Below are 16,327 nucleotides of genomic sequence, written 5' to 3'. Positions count from 1 at the left end.
TGTCCTGGCAAGGGGTGCTTAGATTTTCAAAGGGCTTTTGATACCTACAGGTACCAATAGATTCCGTAGAAAAACACGGAGGAATCTGAAATCTTCTGAGTCCTTTCCAGAAGCTTATGAAAGTCCAACAAGTCAACAAGCAGAGACTCAGGGGAAGCTATGCAACACTGAAACTAGGCCTGAAGCTTTTTGAAGGCATCCATGAGTCACTAGACTTGCACTAACTGTTTCATGCTCAATACAAAGCAGGAAAGTAATTAACAAGTAAATCAAAGTCTTCATCCAGGCATTTTAAATCACTTTAAGTTTGGAGTCCCTTGTAACTGTGCTTGTCAGTTATACGGGCTTTTCAAAGAAACACACAAAAATGAACTAACTGCTTCCCAGGTCCTTTACCCATCTGCCATTCAAATGGTTGTGGCACTGGTCCAGCAGTCAGTAGGAATTTGTATTGCTTTACTCCAAAAATTCAGGAGCCAAAAGAAATGATAATGAGTTCTTCTGGGAAGTTATCAACTCTTCTCACCTGAAGAGACTTTTCTGTCTTGCATGGGAAGTTCCTCTGGCATAAGGAGAGCCAACTCTTCTGCCATATTTTAGTGGAGTCCAAATGATAAAATGTTTTATTAATGCAATTAGCAGATCAACATGCAAATCCCTATTGAAAAATGCACTGTTGACAAAACAGCTAGAAGGCAGCTCATGACAGTACCAAAAATGGACCAGCGACTTGTATCCAGCCAGTCACTGTGTTGGAGAGAGACCACAGAGGCCAAGATCCACAGGGTTTTGGACATTCCTCAGTCAGAATTGCAAAACAAAAATCAAGGGTGACAGGAACCAGATGATCTTGGACATAAACCATTATAATAGTTCCCAATTTCTGTCCATTTCTTAACATTATCATGTTTAGTGGCACATTTAAGCAGCACACATAGCTTAAGCCAATTCACATCTTTCAAACACTTACTTAAACAAAGCCCCTCTCAAGAAATTATGGCAGTGGGCAGTCACTTCAATTAAAAGAAACAATAATCAAGATATCCTTGTTTGCTGCCTATATTCAAAACCAAATATGTTCACACTGGTTTCCAGCTTTTTCTCTGGCTATGCTGGCCAATTCAAGAACTGATGTCACGTAGTTAAATAGCTCTGAGATTAGCAGCTGTAAGAGAAACCCAGAAAACCCAGTGCTTGTCAGCAAGAAACATTTATTTCAGATCCACAGTCTGTTATTTACAAAGGGAGAATTGGTTGTTCTTTTGCTTGTTACACAACAGAAGAAAGTGTTCTGTATTTAGTTCCTTCCATTAGGTTGTTCCCATACAGTCAGTATAGTGGAGGAAACAACCTTTCCCAAAGCAGGCAGTGATTTCAGATGTCTCTAACTGCTCCTGCTTGGAAGCACTGGACAGTGAGTCAGAATGAAATACCCACTAAGACTGCTAGCAGACCTCCCCTCATTCAAACTACTTGAATATGCTTTCAGGGAAAGAAAGAGTTAATGGAGTTACCTTACATTTAGTATTCATCTTTTTTTTTTCAGCTTTGACAGGTAGCAGACAACAAGCCCAGACTTGACTTGGAGCATCAGCTCTGTACTGGCACAGTCTTGTGGGTAGCCTAATGTAATATTAATTGAATCAACATCTTTGTTGAGATCAGTTACACATGTAGGATTGAAGTTATTTAACAGTTTGTGCAACTGTATTTGAATTTTGATCATAAAGACACATGCTGGGCTAACAGGGCCAGAGGCAGAGCCAGGATCATGTAGAGCAGAAGTGACCTGGGAAGCATATTTTTAAGGCATGATTTGTACGGGGGAGAAAAGAGACTATTCCCATACATTCCTGAATGGATAATGCATTATAGTGATAAGCATGTTACATAGTCAACATTTGCTCTTAAACTGACCCTAATTTGAGTCTTTAAAGACCAGGGAGTGTGAACAGCAAAGAAGCATCTCTGGTGTCTTCTACCAGCTGACCTAACTGTGTCTTCTCCACAGAAAGAGATCTGGACAGTGGACAGATTTGGACAGGTTGGAAGTCTTTGGAAGAGAAAAGAGATGAGGATGACAGTCAAAGTTGTTATACAGTACAAAGCTCCAGAGCGTGAATCTCTTGAGAATTCACTGGAAAATGGATTTTGTTTCTGTCTGAAATGATTTGCTTCAAATATTTCCAGATTTTGCTCCATGCACATAGCCAGAATTGAACATTCTTGTCTGAAAGGTGAACGACTGTTCCTTTCTTGGTAAAACATAAAATGCAACCCTCCACATTCCTCATGGAAATTTCAGTTTCAATAGGAACCTCCCCCCTCTAATTTCCCTTAGGTTGTATTTTTACCCAAATATGTTGAGAACCATTTTTGGCCCTGGGTTTCACTAGGCCCTCTGCTCTTTACCCCTATAAATTGGTCTCTGGAAGAGGTTTCCACTATCAGCTGAGGTTTAGCACTCCTGAACCGCTCAGAATCCCCATCCTTATTCATAGAGAGAAAACTTACCTCAGAATCTGTTTGTTGTGTAAGTAAAAGTGCATTATGTGAACAAAATTATGAAATTCAGCCTGCAGACTTAGGGAATAGGTCATTTTTACCTAAACTAGTTCACCCTGATAGGAAACTTTGCTGTATAGGGTTTGTTTTAAAGGAAATCCTTAAGAAACTCTGAACAAAACTGAATTAAACCCACTTGCTCAAAGTGGGTCCAGTCAAAAAATGTGGCAGAGCAAAACAGAACTTGAGCACTAAAAAAATTAATTCCCTGTACTGCTTGCTTCCCTGCTTTTTGTGCCTTATGCCAAAACCCCATGCATTTCAAATCCAATCCACTGCAATTACACCAGTCCCCGGTCACACACCATGCATCTGTAGGAGCATAGTGAGCAAGAAATGGATTTCCCTCAGTTAAGGTGTCAAGGGAACGGCCAGCAGGTGGGAATTGTATCCAGCCATTTGCTCAGATATACAGTAGTGAAATTAAAAATGCTTTCTGCCCTTCACCAAGATCCAGCTCACAAAGCTTCTGTGATGTGTTATCCTCATGCCATTAAAACACTTAAAGTTTCAAAGAGATAGTGTGCTGCTACTAAACTCACATTTACTTGTAAGAAAGAGTGCCTTTTTGCTGAAGTTAAAAACTCCACACAACCACGTTGCTACACCTTGGTGAGATGTGTCTCATGCTGAGGTGAGCCCTTACAGTGTAGGGAAGCATGAAAGCTTTTGAAGTTGCATCTTCAGGCCACAGGCAAGCAAACCTCTTGGAGACCCCACCAGCGAAGTCATCTCAATAGATTTAGACACAGTGTTTGCTTACAGCTGGCTGGTTCTCACTGAAATCACAGAGTAGGGCCTCCAAACAGTCTGGTATCAAACCAAGATAGTCTAGTGCTGGCCCCCAGGAGTCTGAGCAGCTCAGCCCCCCCAGGCAGAGAGCAGCTGGCAGCAGCAGGTAAATCACTGTCAAACTGCTGCAGCGGATGTTGCAGCCATCATGTCTGCCAATAAGTAAATAATTGTGGGGGAACACCTGGTTTTCATAGCACCTATCATACCTGCCATTGGCGCTCAGGGCACAGAGGCACATATGGAAAGCAGAGCAAAGGTTTATTTAAAATCACTGCAGAAAACATGAACATATCTGGGGACAGGAGAGCCTATGGTGCACAGAGAGCTGAAGGTAGCTATTTATTTTATGAACTAAAATGTCTCTGCACAGGAGAGAATGGAATAGAAGCAGGTGGTCTGGCAAGGCAAGAATCCAAAAGCCTGATTTCTAATCATTAGTTTCAGATTGAAATATAATGATCCGTTTCAGTCAGCTGGCTCTAGCTACCCTATGCATGTGCATAAGGGATAAACAACAACCTACTATGTCCAAAATCCCTCATTTAAAAGACTTAGAATCGCAGAATCCTAGAACAGTTTAGGTCGGAAGCTTAAAGCTCATCCAGTTCCAACCCCTGCCACAGGCAGGGACACCTTCCACTAGAGCAGGTTGCCCCAGGCCCCTGTGTCCAACCTGGCCTTGAACACTGCCAGGGATGGGGCAGCCACAGCTTCTCTGGGCACCCTGTGCCAGCACCTCACCACACTCATTCAAGTCCCAATACCTAAATACTGTGGTTAGGTGTACATTGGGAATGCAGAGTCATGCTACTGAGTCTGTGTTACAGATTTCTGTCATTTGTTTCACAGCATCTCTAGCTGTACCAATGAAATCATATCTGCGCTAGCCAACCACACCAGAAAAGTCGGACACACATACACACAGAGGTTCAGCACTTGTCATCTTGTCACACCACAGCATGCCTGCACTTTTTGCACAGTGATATCCTTTCTACATTTTACTCTTGCAGTACGCAACTTCTCGTCGGAGAGCTTGAATGCTCAGGCCGCTGCTGGCTGAAAGGGCTTGTTAGCCCCACCAGGGAACTGGCATTATCATAGCAGTTCTCAAGTTGAGAATTGTAATTATCCAAACTGTCATCCACTGAAGAAATCTGTAACCTTTTAGAAGAGAAATGTGGCAGGAATATTTCATTTTGTTTGTAGCTAAAAGAAAAGGGAAATATTTCTGGTATTACAAGCCCAAACTGACTTGCATCTGCTGCCAGCACGCACCTCTATAAGCTACGAAGATATTTTTGCCCCGTCAGGCTTCAGTGGAAATATATTGATAGACGGCACAGTATTATATTGATACATGGCATAGTATTATATAGCTTTTGTTATTGTAGCCCCTCACAGTAAAAGCACTAAGGTCATCCTGCAAACATCTTCAGTATTATCTTGATGTACTTTTCTTCTATGGAAACAAGAATGAGAAATTTTGGGCAAACAACTGGCTTCTTTGGTTCACAGTACCACTAAATAAATACCACTAAATGTGGTATCTTTACTGAGAAGCATATTGTCATACAATATACTCATAATGTACTTCAATAAGATCTTGCTGCTCAAACAGAGAATGCAACTTGTTTTACAGGTAGCTTGCCACCCCGATCTTCAAGCCCACACAACCTGGTGTAGCTCCACTGACTTCTATGGGCTGACAACCTTTCACATGTGGCAAAAACATAAAGCAGGACCTTTCATTAAAGGGTTTAGGCACTGGTCGAACCCAGGAGTTAAACACTTACGTGCCTTTAAACATATGACCACCAGAACCACTCTTAACATCTTCTGATAAGCAAACCTAACTTGAGACAACAAACTAAATCACAGTTATTTCCAGATACGCAAACTATACCAGCAAAATTGTATATCATCCTTCACCCAACTGACACTGTTGTTTGGAAGTTATTAGCAGCTCTGCCGCAGGGAAGGTATCTCAGTCAGGGATCATCTTGGGTTACGGACAAATTAGGGAGTAAAGATGCCAAAGCAGTCTGTGGCTTAACTTTTCAAAGAAGGCTATCACAAGAGCAGAGTTGAAGGAAAACTCAACAAGTGAAGGTATAGGCATTAATGTACTTTAATGTGGATGACACATATTCTTTCATATGACCCAGATAAAAATCACACTCAGTTCTCCCTGTATCTCTTTTTCTAGTGCTCACAAACAGGGCTTTTACAGTGCTTTGAATTAGATCTGTGATTTGTGAGCGACATGTATAATAATTAGACTGTGAAGATGTACAGTTAATCCATTTAAAGGTGTAAAGAAGTCCATTTAATGAACATTATAGTCACATTAGACTTGGAAACATCTAACTCTTTTGTTGAATAAAAAGAAGTTCAATGAGATTAACTTCTCTTAGTTGGTTTTAAAGAATACTCAAACATGTCCTACTCTGATAGTGTACTATTCCTTGGTGCATGGTTTCTGCATACCAATGTCTTCAGTGTAGAAGAGCAAGAATAAGACTGGGAGACATTCTATTTCAGTTAAATAATTACAAATTAAAGAGGATCACTTCTACTTTCTATACTTACAGTAGTATGATAAGAAGCTGAACTTCTTGAACTTGTAATTATATAACAGAAATGTTAATCTGCTGGTTCGGTATTCAGTTCTACTGCATTAAATGTATTCTTACAATTATCAAGTTTACTACATGGCACATAGGCATTTCTATTGGGAAACCTATTATTTGATCATATCAGATTTTGACCATAAATACTGTAATGGAATTCTGTTTTCAAATCTCTCCCTGCCACAAAATGACTAATGAGGGTTAATACACCTGTGTAGCTTGAGAAGCTGAGAAAAACAGTTGTATAATTTCTGATTTTCAATTTGTAATGCTGAGCTTCCCATTAATTTCCACAGCTTTGTGCAATTAAAAAAAGGGAAAGATTTAAGCTAGAGAACATATAAATCCAAAATACGCTGAGTAACTTGTAATAAAGAAATTTAATTCTAAATATATGTACTTTAAGCAGCTGTTCTCCTCTTAGGAGAAACTCATTTAGGCTTAAGAGTTACCGGCCAAAGCTATCTTCTTTTCACAGCATATTATAATGTGTGCTGTTGGCTTTAATAGTTTGGGAGTACAATTCATATCCTCGTTCATTTAAATATATCAAACTATTTCAAGGGGTAGGGTAGCCAGTTAGAAAAGAAAACTACATCATTCTCTGACTTTCACTTTTTAATGAAGACAAACTTATCTTGCCAGCAAAACTCTGGTTCCCAAAGCTTTAATGAACCTCTGTTAAAAACTGAAAATAAATGCTGTAGATCATCACTTCAGAGAGATTTTAGCCACTGAAATGCTTGTTACCAGTGAAGATACCTGGCTTGTTGCATACATCAGGCTACATTCTTTTGTAGTTTGCACAGCAAAGCCTGATAAGATCAAGAGACAACATAATCCTGGCTAATGCAGAGTGACTTTTTATGTACTGTATGGGATGCAGCTGAATATTAGAAAGATGATCTTTCCACCTGGGGAGGCTCGGGCAGGAGAAATCCCCTCTTGAGGGCTAACCCTACACTTAAAGGGCATACACAGGTTTTGCCTTCTGAGTGTATTGAGCCTTATAGGCTTTGCCTAAAAAGAGGCATTTTAGCCGTGTGCAGTGGCATCTTACAGCTCCCACCATCATCTGCTACACCAAATTCTCACTGCAGCGATTGCAAAGCTCACTGTAATGAACACAAACACACACACAAATTTTACTTCCCAAATGTGTCAGTTCGAGTTTTATTAGTCAGATACTTCAGCACAGGCTTCTACAGCCAAAAAAGATAGGAGGAAAGAAGCACAAAAGAAAAGCAACCCATTCAAGACAAGATTTTTTGCTACGGATCTCTGAAGTTAATACTGCTTTTGATGTATCTTGGGTGTTAAATTAGGTCCTCACTCTAAAGGTCAAGCTTAGGGTGCCTGTGCAGTGCCCAGATTCTTAGACTTACTGAGGAACATGCACCCACCAGACACAAGGACGGGGCTCTGCTAACCCTGGAAACCTTTAGACCTCAGGTTTCTCAGCAACTATTCTCTCCTCAGGCATTTGATGCTCACTGGAGCAAACAACTGAGATAAGGATAAAATCAACTTTGATTGTGCTGCATAGAAAATATACTTCCCTTTAAATTTCCTGCCTGCCTAAGTCATTGGATACACACACAATACCAAGTCTAATGACTCAATCATGCAAGCTGAGAGCTACCCAGCCTGACCCGCAGAGCCTCTTGCCACAGCCTGACCTGCCTTCTGATGGAGAGGGGCATGCAATGGTACAGCTCACTGTATCCTCTTAAAGAGAATAACCATCGTCTAAAACATTATATGAGATTCTAAACCACTGTGAGTTTGAAGTTCTCTTATTGTTTTTCCATCCTAGCTAGACACCTTAGTCCAGTAGTCATTATCCTCTCATTATTAGCACGTTTCAACTACTCTTTAAACTAAATTGTCCCAGTTACAGCCAGATGAAACATCTTTGTCACATATACTATGGTCCTGCAGGATACTTAATACCTATCTCTTTACACACACATAACTCTGCATTTCACACTCATGCTCACATAAGGTGCCATGTCTGCCTTCTAACACAGGCTAACGAGAACCTTTCCCTTTTCTTCAGTATTACTCCTTTAGTTGTTTTTCCTGGATCATCCATGCTCCTTCTCTCTCTCCCCTCCTGTTGTAAAGTGTGGTCTTTCTGAACATTCTACTTTAGCTGAGGTTTTATGCCCTTTGCACACACCTGAAGGATTACTTCTTGTGTCCTGCTGCCTCTTTTTCCGATCAGTAAACCAGCAATAGGGGTTAGCATTTCCACAAGGCATTTTTACTTCCTTTCAGCATGTAAGCTGAGGAGCACCAGATCTTTTTCTGAAAGATATTGAATAATTTTAATAGCTAGTTAAGATCAGTATCCAGCGTCATGAGTTGTAGATTTCAGTCTGTTTCATCACCAAACATACATTTATGATCTACTCCTGTTTGTGGCATCTTCTAGCACCTTCCCTTGTTCTGAATACATTTGAGAAACCCACTGAATTTTATTCCAGGAAAGGTCTTCTCAGTATCCCAGCTGGTCTGAGTCACACCATTGAGCCAGCTTGGGAAACTTGTCCCTTTGCTACTGGGTCTGTCCATTTTACAAGTAGCACACTCAATTCTTTGTGACAAGTGAATTCACAGGTCTGAGCAGGCCACTGTGAGTCAGAGAGACCACAGGGACAGGAACATGCTGGGGTAGCTGAGACACTGCTGCGGCCATGAGTAAGAATAAAAAGTGTTCTGGCAGTGACTAGGGATGATTCAACTTCACAGTGAAAGTGCAGAGGTTCCCACTGAGTTCCCAAGATGAAGTCAGAGCCTGTCCCGTAAAGAGGTTGCCAAGGGAGAAAGGGCAGGGAGCAGATCCTTCCCTACCTGGTCAACAGGGACACATCAGGAGACAGAGAAAATGTCAGCACTCCAGGTTAGCAGAGTCATGTCTGCCTACAGTGCTGTGAGACTGCGTTCTCTCTGTGACAGCGCAGCCCCACACACTGAACAAAGAGCAGCAAGCAGGCAGGAACAGTGAAGCAGCAGATATTGTTTGTTTTTAAAGTACAGCTAGAAAATACTTGGGAAAAGTATTCCAGTCTTATCATCTTGTAATAGAGTTCATATTTCCCTCATATATAAGGTCTTACTGTAACATCAGTGTATCTAGATTAGGTTATAAAACTGTTCAGATAATTAAGTGGTATACATAAATGTGAATTGGCACATTGGGAAATACACTGCACTGCTGCTTAAATACAGCAGATAAAGCCATGGGAATGAGGCAACAGAATGTAGTGCTGTAAGATTACAGAGATATAAATTCAAGTGCTCTGCCCTGGTGCCACTAGAATGTGGGGAGAAAGTTATTAGAAACAAAATGAATTCAGTAGCGCCTTGAACTCACTATCATAGTCTGGGGCAAGTTAATCACTTCATCCTCATCCACTAACACATTTATCCACCTACTAATTCTCCACCTAATTAGAGAGAAATTCAGAGCTCTACTGGTCAGGGAGGCAGGGATTAGGGTTAAGAAAACACTTGTATTTGAAACCCCCTACCTCTGCTGGTTAGTGTGAAAGATCCTATAAGAAACTCCCACCCTAGCTAATCCATGACCCTCAGCAGGGAGGAGTGTTAACAATTTGGTTTAAAACTCACACTCTCAGACAAATGCATCAAAAACGGCTTTTCTTCTTTGATTTATAGGTATTACTTGTTTTTCCAAGCTCCATTAAGGACTCTTCATCATGTACTGCAAGGGGCATTAAGCGCTGAAAGTTGTTCCCAGCTCTGTATTATTCAAAGGCAATTTACACTAATTATTGGAGTCCATGGTGTTACCCATACTCATAGAATGATCTATCTCAGCAGGCTAAAGTACTTTTGAAATGTTAATTTATTACTGAGGTATAAAAACGTCCTTCCATTAAAGCACAATTCTTTCTTAAATGCCAAGGGTTTTCTATTACTGATATATTACATGCTTACTGTTTATCTTCAATACAAGAATAAAGATATAATTTCACTTACTATATAATAGAGCCTGTAAAAGCCACTATTAACACAAATTGCACTGCATTTTAGCACATTGATATTACGCTTGTTTTTCTTGTTTAGTGATTTTCTCAGCACAATGCAAACAGAGCATGCAGAGCTACTTCATGAAGCCAAACAGCTGAGTGGTAAAGTGAGTGAAAAAAGTGTTTCACTGGTAAGCGTTTCATCCCTTCCAAAATAATCTCCTTCACGTTAAGGATATTAGTGCTGCTGGCACCACTGCTGATATCACCGGGATCACTGCTCTGAGGACAGACAGGGAAAACGCATTCATAAACTGGCATGAGAGTGTACCTCTGTATCAAACACCACCAAACAAATCTCCACTCAAAGTACCCAGTATTCACTTAAATTCTGGCACCAAAGCCACTGATTTTACCAAGAATAGTCTGGCCAGTGCTGAGCACCCCAGCTCTTACAGGTTTTGTTCTTCTTGGTTGCAATGTGTAAAAATAGAGTGATGCCAACAAAAAAGTACCAAATCTATTTGACCTTGCGTTGACAAAAGATTGTGAACAGTCAAGGGGATTATTTCTTACCCAGTTCAACCAACAACTTTTCCTTCCCTTGAGAAGCCACCGGATTGCACTCAGCAATAGGAGGAAACCCTGCCTTGGAAACAGAGACTCGGGATACATAAGAAGTTTGTGACAAATGAATAAAAGGCCCCTCTGCTTTCCAAGGTCCCATGAAATGTACACTGTTGTGAATTAAGACCATCTGCTTTATAGCTGAAAACTCTAAATAACATCACATAAACAAAGCTTGCCATGATAGGCTCAAATCTTTTTTTATCCAAAAAATTTTGGCAACTTAGAATTTGTTTGTGTAGCTGAAATACAAAACACAGCTTTGGAATAGCAATACTTATTCCCAAACTCTGTCAAGATTTCATAGAAAATCATAAACCTTGCCCCAGATTTCATTTACCTCTCCAGGTCTCTCTCTGACCACTGGAGATACCCTTCCTTGCATACAGTAATTCCTGAAATGAAAGAACTTATGAAATTAAGTGTTATGCCAACATAAAACTTGACTGCCACTCAAAATCCAAATACCAGAGTGATGGTTTGGCTTCCTAAGCTGCCCAGTCCATTGCAGGTACTCAGGAGTCAGACGGTCTGCAGAGGAGTTGGGCAATTACACGTGGGAAGTATTGTGCTCACTCACATGCCTAAATTCCACACACAGGACTCTGATTTGCATGCACAATGGTTTGCATACATTAAGGATGCTTTTTGCATAAAAAGCCTGGTAGGTGCTAAAGCAATGACTTGTGTACAAAACCCTGCTAATCCTACCTGCAAGTCAGACCTTCAGATAAACAAGCTTGACTTACAAAAAGCAACTTTAAACTATGAAAATCTGCTTGAGAGGAGCATATGTTCTCACAAAGCATGTAACTGATCATGACAATCCACATCACAAAACACAATACCCTCCCCAGATTTCTCCTGTAAAAGTTTATGGCATGAATTAGAAGTAAGACTTATCATTATTTTGCAGCAATCAGGAAAAAAATGACACTGATCAGTTATATGTGATCTTCATTTAATGCACAGGCTATGTGTTACCTATGGTACCTCTTTTACTTTAGGAATAGGTGGGTGCTCCAGCTAATCCTGGATTACTGAGGCCTGGTTCACCATAAATTCTTTGGAAAGAAGCTATCCTCATATAAACACCCATTTTACAGAATAATCCCATCCATCAATCACACACTGACTTCTTGGGATGCAAATAAACCTGTAGGGTTTTCAAATTTCTATTTTATTCCCCACTGAAAGTTAGCCAGACTTTGACAACTTAGACCAACAGTTGTCTCCATGTAGAAGTTGCTCCCAAATGGAAAAATGACAACCTAATTTCTTTTTTGCCAATCTAGCCAAGTCCCTGATGGCTGGGAGATGGATGGGTGATGCTGATGAGCGGGGACTCGGATGCACAGCAGCAGCACATGGCAGTTTCAGTTTTAGCTGAAGTCCAACTGAAAAGAAGCACACTAAAGCAGAGAATGTACTCTTCTTGCCTAAAAATCCTACCATATCACAAACTGGTTTGTGTCTGCAGTTTAGTCTGAGCAAATGTAGGAATCCCATGTCTCACAGAAACCTAGTCAATTCTTTTCAACAAAGGCATGGTTTGGGAGATAAATATAGCTCAGGTGTCATCTGGTGCAATGAAGTAAATCCGCACTGCTCCAGACTCACCTTTATCCAGATGGAAGTTGAGAAAAAGAATCATCTGAAGTTTTGCACTCTTTCAGTAGTCACTGATAGTGGTTACTCAAGCACAAAAGGGCAAATTGATGCAAGAAAATAGCAAAAATAGCACAGGAACAATGTTCAAACAAATCCTCAGCTTCTCTTCTAAAAGCCCTACCTCAAAGGTACTGGGCCTTGGTTACTGGGAACACATCTAGGACATTATACACACCTTGAGATGACTTAACATTCAGCAAATAGGAGTTGGGGAATTTTGATTATCAAAGTATCAAACTAGAAATCAGTATTCTGTTTCCCCCTACAATTCTGCTCCATAATTCAATCCCCCCCTGCCTCTTTTATTTATTTATTTTTTTAATGTCAGCAGTAGCTTAGACTTTTCTAAGAAACACCTTCAGGAAAACAGGCTTTAAGCTAAACATAATGGAAAATTCTCCTTATTTCTCAAGAAAAACAAGCAGACCTCAGGTTTATGCACTTACTAAAAGCAGTGGCCCATCATTTTTCAATGGCTGTGGCTCAGTAAAATAATTTCATTGTAGGGCTATACAAAACATTTTGGGTTGCTGAAGAGAACTGACATAGATAACAATTTCTAACCTAGTCAGTCAAATGGCTGACAGATCAACCACATAATGAATACATTTTACCTTATTAGACAAGAATAATTTTTATCAATAAAGTGATGGGGAAAAATCTGTTAGCAAGCTTCTTCGTATTCATTTAATTTTCATCCATAGCAACATATATTAAAAAACTGTGTTTGCTTCAGAAAATAGCAACAGGTTTGACAAATAGCATCAAGGCAGATATTCTGTATTTTGTAAATACATCAGGATATTGCTGTGCTGCCATTCAGATCACACAGCAGCTCTGCATTATATATTCAAGGCTAGTGGCACCACGCAGTTCTTTTTCTAATTAATACAAGTCAGAGCAAATTGTTAGGAGGAGGGAAATAGACCAAAAATGAGAGAAAAGGAGATTTCCACACAACTGCGCATTGCAACATGAAAACTCAGCTCATCTGCATAATATTAATGATATCAAATATGCAAACAGATGTTTCTCTCATTAAATGCTGTATGCAAATAACAGTAGGAGGAGTGGTAATGTTGTTTCAGGGTTGAGAGATCACGGGGGGTAATTAAAGGTTAATCCAGTTTTCAGTTCACAGACTGTAAGACATGAGTGGTTGTAAAGAAAAATTGTCACTTAACCTTCAATTCATTATCCAAGGCATATGCATTTTTCTTCTAAAATAACAAAAAGATATATGTATTTATCTGCACTCTAGTGCCAAGGTATGGTGCATATCATTAGAGAAGAACAGGAATTATTTGTTGCTATGAATGCCGGTAAGTAGGTGCCGGAATGCATTAATTAGGGAAAGCAGAATTTGATCAGAAGTTCTCAGAGCACAATCTAAATGCTGTAATCTGACTAAACATATTTCAGTTGCTGAGATGTTGTCAGATGTTAATAGAAACCCATCTGAAGTACTTGTGGAACAAGTCTCCTAAAATAATTAAAAGCCCAATGTTTGAGATTCTGCGCAAGTTTTGCTGTAAGCACCGTGAGCCGGGTGGTACCATTGGGAGCAGGCTGCCAACCATCACTTTTGCTCAGAGTATCCTGCTGGGCAGATTGAACGCAGTAAACATTTTAGCACTTAGATCTGAGTTCAACACGCCAGATGAGACATTCCCACTCCTTGCTCATAGGAGAAAATAAAGTGATAAGTGTCTGCGCTGCAGTCTAGCCATGTTCTTCAGCAGCAAGATTTTGTGCTGAGGGAAAGGCAAGGCCAGTGTGAACTGCAGCAGCCACAGGTGGGAAGAAGTAGAAAGAAGCAAAGAAATATCTTGATTTGTACAACCTGCTCTGTACAATATCTGGTGAAAATCAATAGTGAGAGTGAGAAATCATAATGGAGATGACGGTTGGCTTTGGTTGGCCTTGGGTCCAGGGACCACAGCATTCTCTGCCTCCAAGAGTACATGGAATGTTTGGATATTCTGGTATTTTACTTAAAAAACTGCTTCCAGAATTCTTGCAAATTATTTCCTTTAAATATGGGACAAGAGCAAGGGTTTATGTGTCTCTCTCCAGTGTGTCTCTCACCATCTGGCTGTCCCCAGTCTCTCTCACTCCTCCCCCAGCAACACACACCACTAGACCTTCCATCTGTGCCTCACCATTTCTTTGGGTTTGAAAACCAGTTTCCTTCCCTTCCGGCTTCTCAAGTTCCCATTTGTGCAGTAGATCACTTTTGAGGCTCGCACTCGAAGAACCATGGCCACACCAGCATAGCCTTAAAATTTACCTTGGTTTCCTGGCCTGAATATCTCAGATTTGTCCCAACAGCTTTCAGCCAGCAACGAGTATGATATACCCTCAACTTCAGCTACTGTGACTGTTTTAGCTCTAGAATTTCACTGTAGAATTCAGTTTTAAAACTTCTTAATTGAGGGTACCAAAGAAGACATTTAAATTGTATTGGATGATATAAAAACCATCAAACATCTGTATCTTTGCTTTCATGCGGCAATCTGTGGCATAAACTCTGCTTCATAAAAATTCCCCTTCTCAATGATCTTCACAGCTATTAACAGCCTGCTTCCATTTGAAAAAAAAAAAAAGGTTTGCTATTCAAGAAAATAAGCTTGTGAAAATAACACTATTTCTGAAATTGAACACTGCAGGAGCATTTTACTGTACTATTATTTTGTCTTGAATGGCTGCAGTGAAATAGAAGTGTTATCTTGCTTGCCCTGAGTGCACAAGAGCTGTACTTTCCCTTGCATAGTACACTTTGCAAGGTGACTATATTCAGCTAGCCACAGATTTTAGGGCAGCACAGGGCTCATCTACAGCACCACAGAAAAGACTTTAAACACAGAAAGCTCCACTTGCTCCTCGTCCAGCGACACGAGGTTTGTATGAGACTCACCGCAGAAACAGTGCACGTGGGGGGGAAACCCACCTTCCAACCTTGCTCAGCTGGAGCCTGGCTGCTTATGGCTGCACATCCCTTCCCATGGCCACCACCACCGGCAGCTGCTAACGCCTGAATAAACAGCTGAGGATTACCCTCGTGTGAGAGAACACCCTCTGGCACGGCCGGTCCTGCGTCACCCCAGGGTACAGGCAGCGCAGGGCAGGATGCGGCACAAGCATAAAGGAGCGGTGGCTGGCAGGTGCAGGAGTCCCGCGGGGGCCTGTTAGAGGCTGATAGCATTGAAGCAGACTTCAGCCCCATCCTTTGATCACTTCAGCACAAAGGTGGCTTCCACGCCTTCCCCATCGCCTTCCTTCCTCAGCGTCAGGACCTGGAGGAGCAATTCGAATCTCCCAGTCGCTTATCTCCAGACCCCATCAGAAAAGGGGCGGCTGGAATCTCATCTCTCACGTATCACCCCCAAGTGCTGTCAGAGCCCTCTGAGTGTGCAGGCAGGTGAAGATTTAAAGTTGTACCCATGAAGGCTGACCCCTCCACAAGCAGGTTACAAGTACCCCCTTGAAACGTCATGATCCATCTACAGGAAAATGATACAAAGAAAATCAGCCAGAAAATGTTTCTTATATATACTTGCAAGGCAAACGAATGCAGGTAATCGGCCAAGCAAATAGAGCTGTTGAGGATTTGGTCTGAAGCGCACAGGACTGTAAGAAAAAGTCTAACGATTATGTGTATAATAAATTTACATGGCATGGGGTTGGAACTGGATGATCTGAAGGTCCCTTCCAACCCAAACCTTTCTATGATTCTATGTAAATGGATGCCTGGAAACCTGGATTGTGCCCTCACACACACAGGTCCCGATGTCTGGAACACACCTCCAGTTACCTGCGAGAGCGTTTGGCTGAAGGACGCAAGCCTTTTGGCATACACAAAGAGAATAAATAGGTATTAAAATCTATTTATCACGAGCAGAGTTTTGAACGTCTAATTGCTGCAGTTTGTTAGAGGAACAAAAAGATCTTCCCTGGCTTCAGCCATATCCAAGGGGATTAATTTGTCACTCTTCAAAAACAACTCATTGGAGGAATACCCTCTTTGATTCTTTATTCTCA

The sequence above is a fragment of the Pezoporus flaviventris genome, unplaced genomic scaffold (genome assembly GCF_033815535.1).
Source record: "Pezoporus flaviventris isolate CSIRO_AGI_PZ_B2104156 unplaced genomic scaffold, CSIRO_AGI_Pfla_v1 ptg000029l, whole genome shotgun sequence".
Taxonomy (NCBI): Eukaryota; Metazoa; Chordata; class Aves; order Psittaciformes; family Psittacidae; genus Pezoporus; species Pezoporus flaviventris.
Note: the sequence above shows the minus strand (reverse complement) of the source record.